Consider the following 22,886-nt stretch of genomic DNA (forward strand, 5'->3'; position numbering starts at 1 on the left):
TACCTTCACCCCATTAGTGATTTATACTTTAAATACAGAATATTACAATAGGCTCCTAACTGGCTTTGCAGCCTCTATTCTCTCCCTACCCCTAATGAATCATGGTTACATTGCCATATTATTTTTATTTATCATATTTTTGGGGGAAACTGAAAAACTTGCAAAAATTTATCACTGCCTACAGATTACATTTTAGATTTTCTTATTTTCATTGATTATTTGATAATCCAGCCCACATTCACGTTTTTGGCTTTATTTTTCATTACTTTATTTTTTTTAACTTTAAGTTCCAGGATACATGTGCAGAATGTGCAGGTTTGTTATATAGGTATATATGTGCCATGGTGGTTTGCTGCACCTGTCAACCCATCATCTAGGTTTTAAGCCCAGCATGTATTAGGTATTTGTCCTAATGTTCTCCTTCCCCTTGCCCCCAACTCCCTGACAGGCCCCAGTGTGTGTTGTTCCCCTCCCTGTGTCCATGTGTTCTCATTGTTTTACTACCACTTATGAGTGAGAGAGAACATGTGGTGTTTGATTTTCTGTTCCTGTGTTAGTTTGCTGAGACTGATGGCTTCCAGTTTCATCCATGACCCTGCAAAGGACATGAACTCATTTTTTTAATGGCTGCATAGTATTCCATGGTGCATATGTACCATCTTTTCTTTATCCAGTCTGTCTTTGATGGGCATTTGGGTTGGTTCCCAGTCTTTGCTATTGTAAATAGTGCTGCAATAAACATACATGTGCATGTGTCTTTGTGGTAGAATGATTTATAATCGTTTGGGTATATACCCACTAATGGGATTGCTGGGTCATATGGTAATTCTGGATCTAGAATTGAAGAATTGCCACACTTTCTTCCACAATGGTTAAACTAATTTACACTTCCACCAACAGTGTAAAAGCGTTTCTATTTCTCCATAGCCTCACCAGCATCTATGGTTTCCTGATTTTTTAAAAATTGCCATTCTGACTGTTATGAGATGGTATCTCATTGTGCTTTTGGTTTGCATTTCTCTAATGATCAGTGATGATGAGCTTTTTTCATGTTTGTTGGCTGCATAAATGTCTTATTTTGAAAAGCGTCTGTTCAAACCCTTTGCCCACTCTTTGATGGGGTTGTTTGTTTTTTTTTCTTGCAAATTCAAGTTCCTTGTAGATTCTGGGTATTAGACCTTTGTCAGATGGGTAGATTGCAAAATTTTTCTCTTATTCTGTAGGTTGCCTGTTCACTCTGAAGCTAGTTTCTTTTGCTGTGCAGAAACTCTTTAGTTTAATTAGATTCCATTTGTCAATTTTGACTTTTGTTGCAATTGCTTTTGGTGTTTTAGTCATGAAGTCTTTGCCCATGCCTATGTCCTGAATGGTATTGCTTAGGTTTTCTTCTGGAGTTTTTATGATTTCGGGTTTTACATTTAAGTCGCTAATCCTACACCCTATTACGTTTGTTTTTTATTAGCTTTTTCTGCATTCTATGCATCTGGTCCTATTGTTGCCTTGCAAACATAGCTTGACTAGTCCCAATTCTACAATTTTGTTTACACCGTCTCAAATTCCTTATGAAAGTATTGAGGAATTGTCTCATTGTTTCAACTAGAAGTCATCTCTCTCTTTCCCCAAAATTACTATAGTGTATATTGCATATAACATGTCACACAAGTTACTTTTTATTAATTTTGTTACTTTTTAATAATGTGAAGCATCTGAGATCAGTAATAATTTTAATATATCTTTGTACTTTTATCTAGTGTTCATTGAATAATTATGCAGATAATAAAGTCAAGAGAAATTAAAGTGAACAAACAAAATAACTGTTTAATTAAATAGGAAATGAAAAAGCCAGTTTGTACTCAGTATATTGCTTACTTGAGGATAGAATACACATCAGAGCTGTACTCCATGCAAATCCAAGCCTGACAATCTGAGTTGTACACAATAAAATGGCTTTTCTGCTATCATGAGTACTGAGATAAATAGTTAGGATTAACTCAGGAATTGTAGATGGGATAGTGTAAACTGAAGATCAGTAAAAAATGTTACTAGAAAAGCAGTCACATATTCTGTCAAAAGAAAGCCTTTTGAATATTTAGCAATGCTGAAAACAACAATATTTCAAAATAAAGAAAATTTTTTGGTAAAACAATTCCTAATCATTATGTGCTCATGTTAAGGTAATATATTTTGGCAGCAAAGGATTGGTAATGGGGCACTGGCAGCTAAACTGAGAGAACCAAATCTAATTTTGGAGCTAGAGTTTCATTTGCCTATTAGCTCATGTACAGATGGGTTGATATGTTGTAAGAAAAATCAATGATGCATTTGGAAACTGCATTTCAGCTGAAAAAAGAAGGTCAGAACCTGGAAGGTGAGATTTATAGTAATAAATATTCAGTATTAAGGTTAATTTTCAGTTTTCCCATTGGCTTAGTGGATAAGAATATTTAGAAGGTAGTAAGAATATTGTTTCTTGTAGGAATATTACATCTGATTTCATATGCTTCCATGAACAAATAAATCATGAGACGTGATGCTTCAGTTCATGCAAATTATGGTAGCTGCACATTCTTTTTCTCACTAAATCCTAAACATAAAAAAGTGAAACTCCTTTCCTAAAGGGAATTTTCTAGAATACTATCACCACACTGCTTTTAGCTACTCAGTCAGTATTGGTCAAAGGCTTTTCCAGTACTTTTATTTAGTGATAGTTTTAAGTAAGTGTGACTGTGACCCCTTTGATCTGACTCCTCACAATACTGTAGCCACTACAGCACAAGCAGAGTTATAGAAAAAGGAGGCAACAATTAGGAGTACTCCTGGATATCTTAGGAATTTACTATCAAAATATGATTTGAGAAACAGTTATTTTTTCCCCTTTTCACAGAAAAACCTCAAAATTTGAAAACACAGCTAGCATATATTATGATAAAGTATTAATATCTTTTCAGATTTTAACTCTAATAGATTATTCTAGGTAGTGATAATTATGTTCCTCCTAAGAGTAATTTTTCATTGTTTTGTAAAGCACTGTGTAGTGGTGATTATCTAAAATTCTTCTATTTGTTCTCTAGCATTTTGAGTAGTACAGTTAACCCTTGAACAATGCAGGGGTTAGGGGTGCTGATGCAGTTGAAAATCCACATATAGCTTTTGACTTCCCCGAGACTTAACTATAATACTAATAGCTTATTGTTGACTGGGAGTCTTATTTATAACATAAACAGTGGATTTAAAAATATCTTGTCTATGGCTGGGTAGGGTGGCTCACGCCTATAATCTCAGCACTTTGGGAGGCCAAAGTGGGTGTATCACCTGAGGTCAGGAGTTCGAGAGCAGCCTGGTCAACATGGTGAAACCCCATCTCTTCTAAAAATACAAAAATTAGCTGGGCGTGGTGGTGCATGCCTGTAGTCCTAGCTACTCAGGAGGCTCAGGCAGGAGAATCACTTGAACCTGGGAGCCAGAGGTTACAGTGAGCTAAGATTGTGTCACTGAACTCCAGCCTGGATGACAGAGCAAGACATCATCTCTCTCTCTCTCTCTCTCTGTCTCTCTCTCTCTCTCTATATATATATATAGGATCTGAAATAGATATGTAATATATATATATATAGATCTCTCTCTCTCTCTCTCTCTATATATATATATATCATGTTTTATGTATTACATACTATCTTCTCACAATAAAGCAATTTAGAGAAAAAATGTTATTAAGAAAATCATAAGGAAGAGAAAACATATTTCCTATTTATTAAGGGGAAGTGGATCAACATAAAGTTCTTCATGCTTGTCATCATGTTGAGAAGACTGAAGAGGAGGAGGGAGAGGAGGGGTAGGAGACCTGCACCGTTCAAACCTGTGCTGCTCAAGGGTCAACTGTATTTTTAAAAATTGACATGAAATTAATTAATTTAAAGTGCATAATTCAGTGGCATTTAGTAAATTCCCAAAGTTGGGCAATGATCACCTCTGTCTAATTTCAAAATTTTACATAACTCTAAAAGAAAACTACATACCTATTAAATAGTCACTCCCCATCTTCCCTCCCTCTATCCCCTGGTAACCGTCAGTTTTCTTTCTGTCTCTATGAGCTTACCCATTCAGGGTATTTCATTCATATAAATTAAATCATATAATATGTAGCCTTTTGTGTCTAGCTTCATTCACTTAGTATGTTTTGAGATTCATCCATGTTGTGGCCTATATTAATATATCATTCCTTTTCATGGCTTAATAATATTTCATTTTGTGTATATACCACATATTAGTTATCCCTTTATCCTTTAATGTATGGTTTAGTTGTTTCTATTTTTCAGCTACTGTGATGAGTAAAATTATTTGCTTGAGTATCTGTTTTCAGTTATCTTGGGTTGTACTCTGCTTTTGCCAGGCCAGGTTATGATGACCAGTCACCCTGGTTTTCCAAAACACAGACTTCTCAGCGCAAAAACCACGACAGTCCCTGGAAAAAACAGGGCAGTTGAACTGGGGAAATCTTTTTGGTTATTTTTATGTGGAATTATTTATTAAACTGAGAAACAGCCCCATAATTCCTACTACTTATAGGCTGCATCACATCGCAACCTTGTCTTACACTATGGTCTGAGTTTCCGTGTCCATTGCTTGTTTGAGACTCTAAAGCATCTATCACAGTGCTTGATGATCATCACCCAATAATATTTTGGGGGTTAAATTGCAGTCGATTTTAATGAAATTCTTAAAAAGTATTTGTTAAGAAATTTGTTGGTTAAAAACATGTACTTTAGAGCCATATTCATGGGTTCATATCCCAACTCTGTAAGACATTGACCCAGGGAAAGTGCACTGCTAATGTTTTGAATATTAAAGATTAGAGCGCTTACATTAATGGAAAAGAGACAGCAAGAATAGGCAATCAGCTTTTCATATATAATTTAAATATATATATATATGTGCATGTGTGTGTGAGTTTACATACCTAATAAGTGAAACATTTTACTTCAAATAATTTTTTTCTGGTATCACATGGAGTGTGTTAAAAGTTGTAGTTTTTAGCAATCCATGCTTACTTACTTAATTCTTTTTTTTTTTTTTTGAGAATACAAGCATGTATTATTTTCCAATGCAGAAAAAATTGACTCAAACAGTCAGCATTATGATTAAAACCAATAATATGATGGGCATTTAGAAGTCTAATTAAGTAAAATATATAAAATCCAGTAACCTAGATAAGAAAGGTATTTGATTTGTTTATTGTTTCTTTGTGATCACTCATCCTTATCAGATATATAGTCTCTAGTGAAGATCATTTACTCAACACTTAATTCAGCTTTGTTAGGCAGGTTTAAGTCCCAACAGAGTTAACATGCATGTGATGCAATAAGTTAAAAAAGAGTTAAGACAGCATCCTCAGCTGGAAGTATATTGCCCTATTAGAAGATTGCATAATGTATTGGAGTTAATGGAATGACTTGTGATAAAAATCCAAAAGGGTGATCATCCAACTTACAAGTGAGAGGCACTGTTGATGTTTCTTTATTTTTATTTTTAAAACAAAATAGAGTTTGTAAGCATATGATGATAGTCCAAACATTTCCATATGTCCATTCTTTTTCAGTGTCAAAACCTGTGAAAATGCTAGAGAACCCAAAACACTACTCACATGTGTATCGCCTGGCCCTACCTAAACCACTAAGTCAGATCCTCTTTTGCAGTGTGTGTGTGCGTGTGTAGACCTCAATGCTCTCAGTATAATAAAAACTAAATAACTTGAGGATCTGAAATAGAGATTATAAATTTGATTTGTATTTAGTATGTTGAGAATAGTTGCTGTCTCATTGCTAGTTGAAAGGCACTTGAGACCAATATTCAGTCTTTTTTGTTCTTTATATCCAAGAATAAAAAAAGGAAGTTCTTTGGCATCAGCCTTTATTTAATTTTTATCTTGCTGTTGCACAACATATTGCTGAACTATTAATCTTCAAAAGTACTGAGAACATGTTTTATTTGTGGATGACTAGAAGAGTCCTAGAAACTATATTTTAAAAAATGAAATGGCTTTACTGCCTTGCACTAATTCTTACAAAGAAGTATTCATCTCAGTTTACAATTCAAGTGTCAGGTTTCAGAACATTACATTTTGAGTTGCTGATGTAGAAGTGCTCAAAAACTAGTGTTTTGAAGGGAAGCACAAAGACTTTAAACCACAGAGCCATGATGCATGACACTGTAATCAAGAAACAATTCTTGATATGCATTTTCAGTGAGATTCTTTTATATTATATGGTTCCCTAAGGAAGAGAGGAAAGATGTTTCTCATAGAGAAAACACCACGGCTAGTGAAGAAAATGTGTTTTACATGATTTGTAATTGCTAATATGATTCAGGTACCTGCCCCAGATGAATTTATGAAATAAAACCAGTTTTCTACAACACATGGTTCAAATTCTGTATCAGATAAGCATGTGGCATTGGAAGGTTAGGTAAACTTTATATGATAATGACTATTTTATGTAAAAAACCTAGTTGATTATATTGATATTTTCCATTTGTTTTTGTTTTAAATATCAAACAATATTTATAATACTGCAGAAATTTGTATTATGTGACTATGTGAGGCAAAAACAAGGGATTTTTATATGAATTATTTTACCAATTTCTCCTGTTCTCATTTGGCCATAATATGGTATTTCAGCACCAGTGCTTAAAATCCTGAACTTAAACTATACAAAGTATACTTCCAGGTATTTCTGCACAATAATTTTAAATGAATTGAGAAATATGTCTAGTTTATTTTGAAGGTTTTCATATCTGAATATTTTTAATATATTATTTCTCTCCCACTAGAATTTAATTTATAGATGGGCAATGCCATTGTCTCATCTCCTCTATTTGAATGCCTAGAATAAGTCTGTAACATCACAGGTCTTTATAACTACATAGAGAATAGTTGAATTAATCTTGATTTATCAAGTCTAAATCTGCTGATGCAAATATGACATCTTAAAGCATTTTCTACTAATATTTTTAAAAAACTATTCCATATGGTTACTCCACAGTCAAACGATGACCCTCCTTCTGCTCTCTAAACTCTCTGGCAATGACATTTTATCACATTTCATAAAGAAAATAACAACTATTAAAGTAGATACAATTATCTTCCCTCTACCAAATAAATGAACCCCCTGCATCTAAACCCTTCTTCTCCTTATCCCTGGGTGTAATTTAAAGGGGGAGGGTCTTCTTCCTGCAATGTCAGCCCCTCTCTGTGTCCTCTGGACTCTCTTACAAATTGACTATTCAGAGATTTCAGTTTCATCAGAAATATTCTATCTCTCCCCCAACCTTCAGCAACCTCATTATTAAGATCCCCAATATCATTTTTAAGATATGTTCTTGTAATTCTTATAATAGGAAATAAAATTAAAACAAAAGAAAAACAAAACTAATCTCTTATAAGAAAATCTCTTTCATTAGCACCCTATCTTTTGGCATAATTCTTCAACCATGGTCCAGATATCCAAAGAGACTGAAAACCAAAGGCTTATGTTTTCTTTTTATTTCATTTGGCTGGTTGAAACCTTACCCAATTTTGACTGACAGAAGCTCATTTATAATCTTATCTAACTTAGTGTAAATATTCATGTATTTTACTCCAGGGAACTTTATGTAATTTTTAATGTAATATTTGATTTGAGGTGCTATGAAGAAGTCACGAAGATGTCATGTATATAGATTAAACATTTCTCCATCTTTCTGAAATACGAATATTTGAAATTCCAAAACATACTTGAGCTCCAAGTTTTCATATAAAGGACTGCGGACCTGTCCTTTCGTGCTTAATCGAGGTTCTCAAGATGGTTCCCTTCACATGCTATTTTCACTTTATTGCCTCCAATTCATCATTCAAGTCACTCGAGCCTTGTCTATCAAAACAATTCTTGCTAAGGTACCATTTCCATGTCGACAATTCTTAAGCACATTTTCCATGTTTTCAAACACTAAACTGGGAAGCAACATTTGACTCAGCTGATCATCCCTGCACTCCTGCAATGTTCCTCTTTCCCTAGGAGTCCAGGCCACTCTAACTTGTTTTGCTCCTTTCCGGGATTTTATTTATTTTATTTTTATTTTTTTATTTTATTATTATTATACTTTAAGTTTTAGGGTACATGTGCACAACGTGCAGGTTTGTTACATATGTATACATGTGCCATGTTGGTGTGCTGCACCCATTAACTCGTCATTTAGCATTAGGTATATCTCCTAATGCTATCCCTCCCCCCTCCCCCCACCCCACAACAGTCCCCAGAGTGTGATGTTCCCCTTCCTGTGTCCATGTGTTCTCAATGTTCAGTTCCCACCTATGAGTGAGAACATGCACTGTTTGGTTTTTTGTCCTTGCAATAGTTTGCTGAGAATGATGGTTTCCAGTTTCATCCATGTCCCTACAAAGGACATGAACTCATCATTTTTTATGGCTGCATAGTATTCCATGGTGTATATGTGCCACATTTTCTTAATCCAGTCTATCGTTGTTGGACATTTAGGTTGGTTCCAAGTCTTTGCTATTGTGAATAATGCCGCAATAAACATACATGTGCATGTGTCTTTATAGCAGCATGATTTATAATCCTTTGGGTATATACCCAGTAATGGGATGGCTGGGTCAAATGGTATTTCTAGTTCTAGATCCTTGAGGAATCGCCACACTGACTTCCACAATGGTTGAACCAGTTTACAGTCCCACCAGCAGTGTAAAAGTGTTCCTATTTCTCCACATCCTTTCTAGCACCTGTTGTTTCCTGACTTTTTAATGATCGCCATTCTAACTGGTGTGAGATGGTATCTCATTGTGGTTTCGATTTGCATTTCTCTGATGGCCAGTGATGATGAGCATTTTTTCATGTGTTTTTTTGGCTGCATAAATGTCTTCTTTTGAGAAGTGTCTGTTCATATCCTTTGCCCACTTTTTGATGGGGTTGTTTTTTTCTTGTAAATTTGTTGGAGTTCATTGCAGATTCTGGATATTAGCCCTCTGTCAGATGAGTAGGTTGCAAAAATTTTCTCCCATTCTGTAGGTTGCCTGTTGACTCTGATGGTAGTTTCTTTTGCTGTGCAGAAGCTCTTTAGTTTAATTAGATCCCATTTGTCAATTTTGTCTTTTGTTGCCATTGCTTTTGGTGTTTTAGACATGAAGTCCTTGCCCATACCTATGTGCTGAATGGTATTGCCTAGGTTTTCTTCTAGGGTTTTTAATGTTTTTAGGTCTAACGTTTAAGTCTTTAATCCATCTTGAATTAATTTTTGTATAAGGTGTAAGGAAGGGATCCAGTTTCAGCTTTCTACATATGGCTAGCCAGTTTTCCCAGCAGCATTTATTAAATAGGGAATCCTTTTCCCATTGCTTGTTTTTGTCAGGTTTGTCAAAGATCAGATAGTTGTAGATATACAGCATTATTTCTGAGGGCTGTGTTCTGTTCCATTGGTCTATGTCTCTGTTTTGGTACCAGTACCGTGCTGTTTTGGTTACTGTAGCCTTGTAGTATAGTTTGAAGTCAGGTAGCGTGATGCCTCCAGCTTTGCTCTTTTGGCTTAGGATTGACTTGGTGATGCAGGCTCTTTTTTGGTTCTGTATGAACTTTAAAGTAGTTTTTTCCAATTCTGTGAAGAAAGTCATTGGTAGCTTGATGGGGAAGGCATTGAATCTATAAATTACCTTGGGCAGTATGGCCATTTTCACAATATTGATTCTTCCTACCCATGAGCATGGAATGTTCTTCCATTTGTTTTTATGCTGTTTTATTTCATTGAGCAGTGGTTTGTAGTTTTCCTTGAAGAGGTCCTTTACATCCCTTGTAAGTTGGATTCCTAGGTATTTTATTCTCTTTGAAGCAATTGTGAATGGGAGTTCACTCATGATTTGGCTCTCTGTTTGTCTGTTATTGGTGTATAAGAATGCTTGTGATTTTTGTACATTGATTTTGTATCCTGAGACTTTGCTGAAGTTGCTTATCAGGTTGAGGAGATTTGGGGCTGAGACGTTTAAACAAGCTTCTCTGCCCAGCCTCTGAGTATCAGTGTTTCTTACATTTTTCTGTACTGTTCTCTTACCATTCTGCATTCACGAACACTGCGCATTTCATCCTCACTCCTGGCCTGTCTGTGGAAGAAGGATTCCCGAATGTATATACAAACTCTACAGCTGCCATTGCTATAAGCCTGCATATCCAACGCAGTATGTGGAGCCTCCCTTGGATGTTTCATACACACCTCAAACTTTTTCTTGCTTCGAATGTAACTCATTATTTTCTTCCCTGTGCCCTCCTTCAACAGAATAACTAAACTAAAACTATTCTTTATGCATTGTTTTATTTGAAAATTTTAATTGAGTACTTACTGGAAAGTATTCTAGGTACTTGGGATAGATAAGTGGAAGAGATAATTATGGTCTCTCTGCATTGAGAAAACAGGATTGCTAAATCATCTATATATGTATATATGTAATCATCTATATATATGTATGTATGTAAAAATAAATTATGTACTCCTATCTCACAACTGTTTATAAGTGGAATGAAGTAAAGTAATGCATTGCTGTGGTCAAAACATCTCTCCTGATTTGGATCCTTTTATCAGGTTTCTGTAGATATAATTGACAAAATCATATATATTTAAAGTCTCTAACTTGATGTTTTAATATACATATACATTGTGAAATAATCACCAGTCATATTTATTAACATACCCATTACCTCACGTAGGTAGTGTGATGGTTAATACTGTGTCAACCTGATTGCATTGAAGGATGCAAAGTATTGATCCTGGGTGTGTCTGTGAGGGTGTTGCCAAAGGAGATTAATATTTGAGTCAGTGGGCTGGGAAAGACAGATCCACACTTATTCTGGATGGGCACCATCTAATGAGCTGCCAGAGGAGTCAGAATACAAAGCAGGCAGGAAAAGACTAGACTGCCTTAGCCTCCCAGCCTACATCTTTCTGCTGTGCTGGATGCTTCCTGCCGTCGAACATCAAACTCTAAGTTCTTCAGCTTTGGGACTCGGACTGGCTTTCTTGCTCCTCAGTTTGCAGATGCAGATGGCCTATTGTGGGACCTTGTGATCATGTGAGTTAATACTCCTTAATAAACTCCCCTTTACATATATATCCTATTATTTCTGTCCCTCTAGGGAACCCTGACTAATCAGATTTTGGTACCAGGGTAGTTCTAGAGAAACAGAATATTAAGGATGGAGTTCTTTCATTGGTTTTGGGGTTTCTGGAGTTTGCTGCTTAATATGATTAGACCCCAAAATACTAAGGACTCTACTTCTAATAGTATGGAGAACACTGAGAGTCCTTGGCATGAACCATTTAGAGAGTTATGCAAAATAAATGCATTTGACACTCCTGATTCACTGCTCCTGAGAGGCAAGGAGTTTAGTGACTCTATTACATAATACCTTTGACCATATGTGGGGAACCAAGAAACATAATGAAGCAGGTTGGTTGCTCCTGAGATCAGTGGACAAAGTGATAAAAGAAAATGTTGGACTCAGGGATTCAGACTCCCAGCCTCAGAAGCAGAGAGTGAATCTCAAATCTGCTAAGATTGCCTTGAGTGAGTGTCTTATCTCCTGGAGAGAAAGAGCTGAAATTGTAGAAAAACAGACAAAAGATCTTATCATGCAAGTGGCTGACTTGCAATGAAAGGTATGTGCACAGGCTCGCCAGGTGTCTACTGCTAAAGTGAGGGCATTGATTGGAAAAGAATTAGGACCCTGCAACTTGGTATGGGGATGTATGGGAGGACCCTGATGAAGCTGAGGACACTGAGCTTGTAAACTCTGATGAAGCTTTTTCACCAGAAAAAACAGCTTCCCCATTCCCAGTAGTGGCAACATCCACTCCCTGACCCATGTTGCCATCAGCCTTTCCACCTTTGTCTGAGGAGATAAACTCTGCAATGCCTGAGGCAGTTGCCAGGCAAGATAATGTTGATTCTCCTCAAGAGCCACCACCAACACTCCTGTTTGCTTCCAGACCTATAACAAGACTAAAATCCCGGCAGGGCCCTAGGGATGAGGTTCAGAGTGACCTATGTGCAGGTGTGCTACACTCAAAAAGAACTGCTTGAGTTTTCTAATTCATATATGCATAAATCTGGAGAACAGTCATGGGAATAAATATTAAGGGTGTGGGATGATAATGGAGGAACATAAAGTTGAATCAGGCTGAATTCATTCATTTTGGCCCACTAAGTAGAGATTTTGCATTTAATGTTGCAGCCTGGGGAATTAAAAAAGGTTCTAATAGTTTATTTGCTTGGTTAGCTGAAATATGGATTAAAAGATGGCCCCCTGTGAATGAGCTGGAAATGCTTGATCTTCCTTGAAGTAATGTAGAGGAAGGGATCCAAAGGCTTAGGGAGATTGGGATTATGGAGTGGATTATTCACTTTAGATCTACTCATCCCAGCTGAGAGTGTCCAAAAGATAAACCCTTGACCAATGCTTTGTGAAATAGATTTGTGAGGGCAGTACTTGCATCTTTGAAGAGCCCTGAAATTGCCCTTCTCTATATGTAAGATCTAACAGTGGGAACCACAGTCACTCAACTACAAACTATAAATACAATGAGAATAATTGGATCCCCAGGTGTCAGGGGCCAAGTGGCAGCACTCAGTCATCAAAGGCAAGGTGAGTGTAACTACCATAATGGATAGAAGAGGCAAAGCAGTAGTCAGAATACTCTGACTCATGTAGAGCCCTGGCACTGGCTAATTAATCACAGTGTTCCTAGAAGTGAAATTGATAGGAAGCCTACTGCATTCTTACTTAGTTTATATAAGCAGAAAACTTCTAGGTCAAATGGACAAAAAACTAATTCGAATTATAAAAACAGAGAATCATTGCCCCTCAATCAATTTCCAGACCTGAGCCAGTTTACAGACCCAGAACCCCTTGAATAAAGGGGAGGCTGGATGCTCTTCAGATAGAACCCCACTACACTGCTGACAATTTATGCTGTTAATCTTTCTCCCATCCTTCCCCAACAAGACCTCTGGCCTTTTACCAGGGTAACTGTGCATGAGGGAAAGGAAAATGATCAGACATTTCAGGGATTACTGGACACTAGCTCTGAGCCGAGGTTGATTCCAGTAGACCTAAAACATCATTGTTGTCCTCCTGTTAAAGTAGGGGCTTATGGAGCTCAGGTAATTAATGGAGTTTTATCTCAGGTCCAACTTACAAGTAGGTCCCTGGAATTATCCTGTGGTCATTTCCCCAGTGCCAGAATGCATAATTGGCATAGAAATACTTAGCAGCTGGCAGAACCCCCACATTGGTAGGGTGAAGGATACTATGGTGAGAAAAGCCAAATGGAAGCCATTAGAGCTTCCTCTATCTAGAAAAATAGTAAATAAAAAACAAGCTTGCATCCCTGGAGGGATTGCAGAGATTAGTGCCACCATCAAGGACTTGAAAAACACAGGGGTGGTGATTCCCACCACATCCCCGCTCAACTCTCCTATTTGGCCTGTGCAGAAGACAGATGGACCTTGGAGAGAGTGACAGTGGATTATCATAAGCTTAATAAAGTGGTGACTCCAATTGCACCTGCTGTAACACGTGTGATTTCATTGCTAGAGCAAATTAATGCATCTTCTGGTACCTGGTATGCAGCCATCAACTTGGCAAATGCCTTTTTCTCCATTCCTGTCCATAAGGCCTACCAGAAGCAATTTGTCTCCAGCTTTCAAGGCCAGCAATATACCTTTACTGTCCTACCTCAGGGATATATCAACTCTGGCTTTGTGTCATATTTATATTCGGAGAGAGCTTGATCACTTTTTGCTTCCACAAGGTATCACACCAGTCCATTACATTGATGACATTATGCTGATTGAATCCAGTGAGCAAGAAGTATCAAACACACTGGACTTGTTGGTGAGACATTTGCATACCAGAGGATGGGAAATAAATTGGATTAAAATGCAGGGACCCTCTACCTCAGTAAAATTCCTAGGGGTCCAGCAGTATGGGGGTACGGGGTGTGCTGAGATATTCCTTCTCACGTGAAGAATAAGTTGCTGCATTTGGCCCCTACTACAGCAAGAAAAGAGACAAAATGCCTAGTGGGCCTATTTGGATTTTGGAGGCAACACGTTCCTCATTTGGGTGTGTTACTATGGCCCATTTATGAAGTGACCAAAAAGGCTGCCAGTTATGAATGGGGTCCAGAACAGGAGAAGGCTCTGCAATAGGTTCAGGCTGGTGTGCAAGCTGCTCTGCTACTTGGGCCATATGACCCAGTAGATCCAATGGTGCTTGAGGTGTCAGTGACAGATAGGTATGCTGTTTGGAGCCTTTGGCAGGCCCCCATAGGTGAATCACAGTGGAGGCCTCTAGGATTTTGGAGCAAGGGACTGCCATCTTCTGCAGATAACTACTTTCCTTTTGAAAGACAGCTCTTGGCCTGTTACTGGGCTTTGTTGGAAACTCAACGTTTGACTATGGGTCATCAAGTCACCATGCAACCTGAACTGCCTGCCACGAACTGGGTGCTTTCTGACCCATCTAGCCATAAAGAAGTGGGTCGTGCATAGCAGGATTCCATTGTCAAATGGAAGTGGTATATACGTGATCGGGCTTGAACAGGTCCTGAAGTACATTACATGAGGAAGTGGCCCAAATGCCCATGGTCTACACTCCTGCTGCCCTGCCCTCTCTCCCCCAGCCTGCATCAACAGTCTCATGCGGAGTTCCCTATGATCAGTTGACAGAGGAAGAGATGACTAGGGCCTGGTTCACAGATGGGCTGCACGATATGCAGGTGCCACCAGAAAGTGGACAGTTGTAGTACTACAGCCCCTTTCTAGGACATCCCTGAAGGACAGTGGTGAAGGACAATCTTCCCAGTGGGCAGAACTTCGAGCAGTGCATGTGGTCGTGCAATTTGCATGGAAGGAGAAATGGCCAGATGTATGATTATATACTGATTCATGGGCTGTAGCCAATGGTTTGGCTGGATGGTCAGGGACTTGGGAAAAGCATGATTGGAAAATTGGTGATGAAGAAATTTGGGGGAAGAGATGTGTGGTGTGTGGATGGACCTCTCTGAGTGGTCCAAAACTGTGAAGACATTTGTATCCCATGTGAGTGCTCACTAATGGGTGACCTCAGCAGAGGAGGATTTTAAAAATCAAGTGGAGAGGATGACCCATTCTGTGGACACCACTCAGCCTCTTTCCCCAGCCACCCCTGTCATCACCCAATGGGCCCATGAACAAAGTGGCCATGGTGGCAGAGATGGAGGTTATGCATGGGCTTGGCAAAATGGACTTCCACTCACCAAGACTGACCTGGCTATGGCCACTCCTGAGTTCCCAAGTTGCCAGCAGCAAAGACCAACACTGAGCCCTCCATATGGCACCATTCCTCAGAGTGATCAGCCAGCTACCTGGTGGCAGGTTGATTATATGGGAGCTCTTTCATCACGGAAATGGCAGAGGTTTGTCTTCACTGGAATAGACACTTACTCCAGATATGGGTTTGCCTATCCAGCATGCAATGCTTCTGCCAAGGCTACCGTCCATGGACTCATGAAATGCCTTATCCACCATCACGGTATTCCACATGGCATTGCTTCAGACCAAGGCACTCACTTTACGGCTAAAGAAGTGCAGCAGTGGGCTCATGCTCATGGAATTCACTGGTCTTACCATGTTCCCCATCATCTTGAAGCACCTGGATTGATAGAATGGTAGAATGGCCTTTTGAATTTTGAATTCACAATTACAATGCCAAGTAGTTGACAATACTTTGCAGGGCTGGGGCAAACTTCTCCGGAAGGCCATGTATGCCTTCCGGATATCCATATATTGGAAGTCCAATATATGGTACTGTTTCTCCCATAGCCAAGATTCATCAGTCCAGGCATCAAGGGGTAGAAGTGGAAATGGCACCACTCACCATCACCTCTAGTGATCCACTAGCAAAATTTTTGCTTTCTGTTCCCATGACATTAAGTTCTGCTGGCCTAGAGGTCTTAGTTCCAGAGGGAGGAATGCTGCCATCAGGAGAAACAACAACGATTCCATTAAACTGGAAGTTAAGATTGCCACCTGAACACTTTGGGCTCCTCCTACCTATAAGTCAACAGGCTAAGAAAGGAGTTACAGTGTTGGCTGGGGTGACTGACCTGGACTATCAAGATGAAATCAGTCTACTACTCCACAACAGTGGTAAGGAAAAGTATGTATGGAATACTGGAGATCCATTGGGGTGTCTCTTAGTATTACCATGCCCTGTGATTAATGTCAATGGGTAACTAAAACAGCCCAATCCAGACAGGACTACAAATGGCCCAGAACCTTCAGAAATGAAGTTTTGGGTCACTCCACCAGGAAAAAACTATGACCTTGGAGGGGCCAAGATAGCCAAATAGAAACAGGTCCGGTCTGTAGCTCCCAGCAAGACCAACGTAGAAGGTGGGTGATTTCTGCATTTCCAACTGAGGTACCCAGTTCCTCTCACTGGGACTGGTTAGGCAATTGTTGCAACCCACAGAGAGTGAGCAGAAGCAGGGTGGGGTATTGCTTCACCTGGGAAGTGTACAGAGCCAGGGGACGTCCCTCCCCCAGCTAAGGGAAGCAGCGAGGGACTGTGCTGTCCATCCTGGGTACTATGCTTTGCTCATGGATTTTTGTAATCCATGGATCAGAAGATTCCCTCATAAGCCTATACCACCAGGGCCCTGAGTTTCAAGCACAAGACTGACAACTGTTTGGGTAACCACTGAGCTGCAAGAATGTTCTCATATTCCAGTGGCACCTGGAACTCCAGTGAGACAGGAGAACCATTCACTCTCCTGAAAGGGGGCTAAAGCCAGGAAGCCAAGTGATCTCACTTAATGGGTCCCACTCCTAAGGAGCCCAGCAAGGTAAGAACCACAGGCTTGAAATTCTCACTGCCAGCACAGCAGCCTGGAGTCAGCCTGGGAAGATCCACTTTGATGGGGGGAGGGGTGACTGCCATTACTGTGTCTTTAGTAGGCAGTGTTCACCTGACAGTGCTAAGGAGATTGGGAGGTTTGACTGGGCAGAATTCACCACAGCATGGCAAAGTGGCTGTGGCCAGACTGTTTCTCTGGATTCCTCCTCACTAGGTGCAGGGGTTCTCTGCAGGAAATCCAGCAGCTTCAGTCAGGGGCTTACAGACAAAACTCTCATCTCCCTGGGACAGAGCACATTGCGGGAGGGGCAGCTGCAGTCGCAGGTTCTGTGGACTTAATCTTTCCTGCCTGCCAGCTGTAAAGAGAGCAGCTGATCCTGGCAAGGCGGATTCTCTCAGCATAGCACAGCAGCTCTGCTAAGGGACAGACTGCCTCCCCCTCAAGTGGGTGTCCCTGACCCTGTGCCTCCTTACTGGGTGAGACCTCCCAACTGGGGTCAACAGATACCTCATACAGGAGAGCTCCGGCTGGCATCAGGCAGGTACCCCCCTGGGATGAAGCTTCCAGAGGAAGGAGCAGGCAGCAATTTTTGCTGTTCTGCAGCCTGCACTGGTGATATTCAGGGAAACAGGGTTGAGAATAGACCTCCAGCAAATTGCAGAGACTTGCAGAAGAGAGGCCTGACAACAAGAAAAACAAACAGAAAGCAACAAAAACAACAACAACATCAACGAAAAGATGCCCCCCAAAAAACCCTATCCAAAGGTCATCAGCCTAAAAGATCAAAGGTAGATAAATCCATTAAGATGACAAAAAAACCAGCACAAAAACCCTAAAAATTCCAAAAGCCAGAATGCCTCTTCTCTTCCAAATGATTGCAACACCTCTCCAGCAAGGGTGCAAAACTGGACAGAGAATGACATGGATAAATTGAAAGAAGTAGGCTTCAGAAGGTGAGTAATAACAAACTCCACTAAGCTAAAGGAACATGTACTAACCCAATGCAAAGAAGCAAAGAACCTTGATAAAAGGTCACAGGAGCTGCTAACTAGAATAACAAGTTTAGAGTGGAACATAAATAACCTGATGGAGCTGAAAAACACAGCAAGAGAACTTCGTGAAGCATCAGTAGCTAAATTAATCAAGCAGAAGAAAGGATATCAGAGTTTGAAGATCATCTTGTTGAAATAAGGCATGCAGACAAGGTTAGAGAAAAAATAATGAAAAGGAACAAACAAAACTTCCAAGAAATATGGGACTATGTAAAAAGACCAAAACTGTCATTGATCGGAGTACCTGAAAGAGACGAGAGAATGGAACCAAGTTGGAAAACACACTTCAGGATGTTATCTAGGAAAAGTTCCTCAACCTAGCAAGACAGGCCAACATTCAAACTCAAGAAATACAGAGAACACCACTAAGATACTCCACGAGAACATCAATCCAAAAACACATAATCATCAGATTATCCAAGGTCAAAATGAAGGAAAAAATGTGTGTGTGTGTGTTTATTATACTTTAAGTTCTAGGGTACATGTGCACAACATGCAGGTTTGTTACATATGTATACATGTGCCATGTTGGTGTGCTGCACCCATTAACTCATTATTTACATTAGCTATATCTCCTAATGCTATCCCTCTTCCCTCCTCCTACCCCACTACAGGCCCTGGTGTGTGATGTTCCCCTTCCTGTGTCCAAGTGTTCTCATTGTTCAATTCCCATCTATGAGTGAGAGCATGCGGTGTTTGTTTTTTTGTCCTTGTGATAGTTTGCTGAAAATGATGGTTTCCAGCTTCATCCATGTCCCTACAAAGGACACGAACTCATCATTTTTTATGGCTGCATAGTATTCCATGGTGTATATGTGCCACATTTTCTTAATCCAGTCTATCATTGATGGACATTTGGGTTGGTTCCAAGTCTTTGCTATTGTGAATAGTGTCACAATAAACATACGTGTGCATGTGTCTTTATAGCAGCATGATTTATAATCCTTTGGGATGGCTGGGTCAAATGGTATTTCTAGTTCTAGATCCTTGAGGAATCGCCACACTGACTTCCACAATGGTTGAACCAGTTTGCAATCCCACCAACAGTGTAAAAATGTTCCTATTTCTCCACATCCTCTCTAGCACCTGTTGTTTCCTGACTTTTTAATGATCACCATTCTAACTGGTGTGAGATGGTATCTCATTGTGGTTTTGATTTGCATTTCTCTGATGGCCAGTGATGATGAGCATTTTTTCATGTGTCTGTTGGCTGCATAAATGTCTTCTTTTGAGAAGTGTCTGTTCATATCCTTCGCCCACTTTTTGATGGGGTTGTTTGTTTTTTCCTTGTAAATTTGTTTGAGTTCTTTGTAGATTCTGGATATTAGCCCTTTGTCAGATGAGTAGATTGCAAAAATTTTCTCCCATTCTGTAGGCACTCTGATGGTAGTCTCTTTTGCTGTGCAGAAAATGTTAACAGCAGCCAGAGAGAAAGGTCAGGTCACCTACAAAGGAAAGCCCATCAGACTAATAGCCAACCTCTCAGCAGAAGCCCTACAAACCAGAAGACATTGGGAGCCAATATTCAACATTCTTAAAGAAAAGAATTTTCAACCCAGAATTGCATATACAGCCAAACTAAGCTTCATAAGCAAAGGAGAAATAAAATCCTTTCCATTCAACAAATGCTAAGGGATTTTGTCACCACCAGGCCTGCCTTGCAAGAGCTCCTGAAGGAAGAACTAAATATGGAAAGGAAAATCCAGTACCAGCCACTGCAAAAACACACCAAAATATAAAGACCAATGACACTATGAAGAAACCACATCAACTAGTATGCAAAATAACAAGCTAACATCATGATGACAGGATTAAATTTACACATAACAATATTAACCTTAAATGTAAATGGGCTAAATGCCCCAATTAAAAGACACAGACTGGCAAATTGGATAAAGAGTCAAGACTCATTGGTGTGCTGTATTCAGGAGACCCATCTCATGTGCAAAGACACACAATGGCTCAAAATAAAGGGATAGAGGAAAATTTACCAATCAAATGGAAAGCAAAAAAAAAAAAAAAAAAGAAAAAAAGAAAAGAAAAAAAAAGCAGGGGTTGCAATCCTAGTCTCTGCTAAAACAGACTTTAAACCAACAAAGATCAAAACAAACAAACAAACAAACAAAGAATGGCATTACATAATGGTAAAGGTATCAATGCAACAACAAAAGCTATCCCAACTATATGTGCACCCAATACAGGAGCATTCAGATTAAGAAAATAAGCTTTCAGAGACCTACGAAGAGACTTAGATGCCCACACAATAATAGTGGGAAATTTTAACACCCCAATGTCAATATTAGATCAATGAGGCAGAACATTAACAAGGATATTCAGGATTTGAACCCAGCTCTGGACCAAGCGGACCTAATAGACATCTACAGAACTCCCCACCCCAAATCAACAGAACATACATCTTCTCAGTACCACACAGCATTTATTCTAAAATCGACCACATAACTAGAAGTAAAACACTCCTCAGCAAATGCAAAAGAACTGAAATCACAACAGTCTCTCAGACCACAGTGCAATCAAATTAGAACTCGGGATTAAGAAACTCACTCAAAACCACATAACTACATGGTACTTGAACAACCTGCTCCTGAATGACTCCTGGGCAAATAATGAAATTAAGGCAGAAATAAATAAGTTCTTTGAAACCAATGAGAACAAAGAGACAATGTACCAGAATCTCTGGGGCACAGCTAAAGCAGTGTTAAGAGGGAAATTTATAGCACTAAATGCCCACATCAGACAGTTGGAAAGATCTCAAACCAACACCCTAACATCACAATTAAAAGAACTAAGGAAGCAAGAGCAAACAAATCCAAAAGGTAGTAGAAGACAAGAAATAACTAAGGACAGAGCAGAACTGAAGGAGACAGAGACACAAATAACCGTTCAAAAAAGCAATAATACAGAAGCTGTGTTTCTGAAAAAATTGACAAAATAGATAGACTGCTAGCTAGACTAATAAAGAAGAAAATGGAGAAGAATCAAATAGATGCAATAAAAATGATAAAGGGGATATCACCACTGACCCCAGAGAAATACAAACTACCATCAGAGAATACTATAAACACCTCTATGCAAATAAACTAGAAAATCCAGAAGAAATGGATAAATTTCAGGACACATACACCCTCCAAAGACTAAACCAGGAAGAAGTTGAATTCCTGAATAGACCAATAACAAGTTCTGAATTTAAGGTAGTAATAAATAGCCTACCAATCAAAAAAAGCCAAGGACCAGATGGATTCACAGTGGAATTTTTCCAGATGTACAAAGAGGAGCTGGCACCAGGCCTTCTGAAACTATTCCAAACAATTGAAAAGAAGGGGCTCCTGCTTAACTCATTTTATGAGGCCAATATCATCCTGATACCAAAACTTAGCAGTGACACAACCAAAAAGGAAAATTTCAGGCCAATATCCCTGATGAACATCGATGTGAAAATCCTCAATAAAATACTGGCAAGCCAAATCCAGCAACACATCAAAAAGCTTATCCACCATGATCAAGTCTGCTTCATCCCTGGGATGCAAGGCTGGTTCAGCATATGCAAATCAATAAATGCAATCCATCACATAAACAGAAACAAGGACAAAAACCACATGATTATCACAATAGATCCAGATAAGGCCTTCCATAAAATTCCACATCCCTTCATGTTAAAAACTCTCAATAAACTAGGTGTTGATGAAACATCTCAACATAATAAGAGCTATTTATGACAAACTCATAGCCAATATCAAGCTGGATGGGCAAAGGCTGGAAGCATTCCCTTTGAAAACCAGCAAAAGACAAGGATGCCCTCCCTCGCCACTCCTATTCAACATAGTATTGGAAGTTCTGGCTAGGACAATTAGGCAAGAGAAAGAAAGAAAGCATATTCAGTTAGGAAGAGAGGAAGTCACATTGTCCCTGTTTGCAGATGACATGATTATACATTTAGAAAATCCCCTCATCTCAGCCCAAAAACTCCTTTAGCTGATAAGCACCTTCAGAAAAGTCTCAGGATACAAAATCAATGTGCAAAAATCACAGGCATTCTTATAGACCAACTATAGACAAGCAAAGAGCCAAATCATGAATTATCTCCCATTCACAATTGCTACAAAGAGAATTTAATGCTTAGGAATACAGCTTACAAGCGGACGTGAAGGACGTCTTCAAGGAGAACTAGAAAACACTCCTTAAGGAAATAAGAGAGGACACAAACAAATGGAAAACATTCCATCCTCATGGATAGGAAAAATCAATATTGTGAAAATGGCCATACTGCCCAAAGTAATTTACAGATTCAGTGCTATTACCATCAAACTACCATTGACATTCTTCACAAGATTAGAAAAAACTATTTTAAATTTCATATGGAATCAAAAAAGATTCCGTATAGCCAAGACAATCCTAAGCAAAAAGAACAAAGCTGGAGGCATCACGCTACCTGACTTCAAACTATACTACAAGCCTACAGTAACAAAAACAGCATGGTACTGGCACCAAAACAGACACTGATTTTCATATGTTGATTTAGTATCCTGCAACTTTGCTGAATTAAAAAAAAATTAGTTCTAACAGCTTTTTGCTGGACTTTTTAGGGTTTTTCACCTGTTCTATCAGGTCATCTACAAACAGATATCATTTTACTTTTTCCTTTCTGATATGAATGTCTCATTATTTTTCTCTTGTCTAATTCCTCTCTCTGGAGCTTACTGTACTGTGTTGAACAAAAGCGTGAGAGTGGGCATCTTTTATTGTACCAAATAGTAAAAGAAAAGCTTCCATAATAATCACATTGATTTTTGTGTTAGTTGTGGGCTTTTCACGTATGACCTTTATTGTGATGAGATAAGTTCCTTCTATACCTATTTTGTTTAGAGTTTTTATGTGAATGAG

At 39.0% G+C, this 22,886-nt stretch overlaps 1 pseudogene; it reads left to right on the plus strand.

The window, feature by feature from the left end:
• Positions 1 to 16,428, plus strand: part of LOC129397698 (uncharacterized) — a 143,919-nt pseudogene extending 127,491 nt beyond the window's left edge.
• The last annotated feature ends 6,458 nt before the right edge of the window (positions 16,429 to 22,886 follow it).

This window comes from Pan paniscus, chromosome 3, assembly GCF_029289425.2.
Source record: "Pan paniscus chromosome 3, NHGRI_mPanPan1-v2.0_pri, whole genome shotgun sequence".
In the NCBI taxonomy this organism is placed as follows: Eukaryota; Metazoa; Chordata; class Mammalia; order Primates; family Hominidae; genus Pan; species Pan paniscus.